The sequence below is a fragment of the Lagenorhynchus albirostris genome, chromosome 7 (assembly GCF_949774975.1).
Source record: "Lagenorhynchus albirostris chromosome 7, mLagAlb1.1, whole genome shotgun sequence".
NCBI lineage: Eukaryota > Metazoa > Chordata > Mammalia > Artiodactyla > Delphinidae > Lagenorhynchus > Lagenorhynchus albirostris.
The window spans coordinates 2,196,179-2,197,768 of record NC_083101.1 but is presented as its reverse complement, the minus strand read 5'-3'; positions in this window follow the sequence as shown (position 1 = coordinate 2,197,768).

The following is a 1,590-nucleotide window of genomic DNA, read 5'->3' as shown; positions in this document are numbered from 1 at the left end:
AATTAAAAAATAACCAGACACAATAGCAGGGGAGGGGAAGGAAAGTCCTAGCGGGGTAGCAAGCTGAAGGTGTGGCTTGAAAACTGGCATGAAGGGTGGGTCCCGAGTGGGATCTCCCCACGAGGATGGTGAGTCCTCATCTGCTCTGGGTTGCCCGCAGGAGCAGGTGCAGGTGCAGGCGTCGGCTCTCCCTCAGGAGTGGTGGTACCTGTGCTGGCTTCAGGCTTCCATGAGGAGCAGGTGATGATTCTCCCTGCGGGGGTGCTGGGAGCTGTGTCACCTCGTCTCCCTGCGGGGGCGCTGGGAGCTGTCTCCTGGTCTCCCTGTGGGGGCGCCGGGAGCTGTCTCCTGGTCTCCCTGCGGCGGTGCTGGGAACTGTCTCCTGGTCTCCCTGTGGGGGCGCTGGGAGCTGTATCTCCTGGTCTCCCTGCAGGAGCTGCTTCAGATGCTGGTCCTCACTCCAGAGCTGCTGGTGCAACTGACGTTGGAGCTGCTGGTGGAGGTGACACTTCAGCTGCAGGTGGACATTCCTCAGGCTCTGGAGCTGCCTTTACTTCTGCACTCATTCTGCACCTGCACCTGTCTCCTGTGAATGGACAGGAACTGGAGTTGGAGCCACCTCTAATTCGTGTGCTGATGCTGGAGCTGTGGGAGGAGCAGAGAGCACCCACATGCCTGCCTTTCCATGGTCTTTTTACATATTCTACTTGTAAAAATGTATTTTTTGTATTCTATTTACACAATCTACATTTCTATCTATTACAGTCAAATCAGTAGATTAATGGAGAACTGAGAGAACGTATTTTTCAACATGTATTAGAAATGAGAGAAACATTCCATATTGCTCAATGAGATAGAGATTACTTGTAACAGCACAAAACTGTAAATAATGTCAAATTAGTGGGGCAATTAAATAAACTAATTTATCCATACATTGAAATACCATGTGTTAGTTTTTTAAAAGCAGAATGGAACAAATCTACATATACAAACATGATCGTCCACACTTTTTGTTGAGTGAAAATGTCAGGTTTCAGAACGTGACTTGAATGATGGTGACATTTAGGGAAAAATAACATCACATTACTGGATTCATTTTATGATGTATATTTTAGAATTTGGGTGTGATTTGGTATTGTTTAATTTTTGCATGTGTATTCTTTTTTTTTTTTTTTTTTTTGTGGTACGCGGGCCTCTCACTGTTGTGGCCTCTCCCTTTGCGGAGCACAGGCTCCGGACGTGCAGGCTCAGTGGCCATGGCTCACGGGCCCAGCCGCTCCGCGGCATGTGGGATCTTCCCGGACCGGGGCACAAACCCGTGTCCCCTGCATCGGCAGGCGGACTCTCAACCACTGCGCCACCAGGGAAGCCCTGCATGTGTATTCTTAAATCAATTTGGTCTTGTATCAGTTAGCTTTTGCTGTGTAACAAACAATTCCCAAACAACTCCCAGTTGTTAAAGCAGTGGGCAGGCTGACTGGTTGGTTCTTCTGCTGCTCTCAGCTTGGCTCATGCATGAAGCTGTTTCAACCAGCAAGTCAGCTGAGATTTGGGCTCAGGTGGGAGGGCAGTGCCTCTCTATCCATGTGG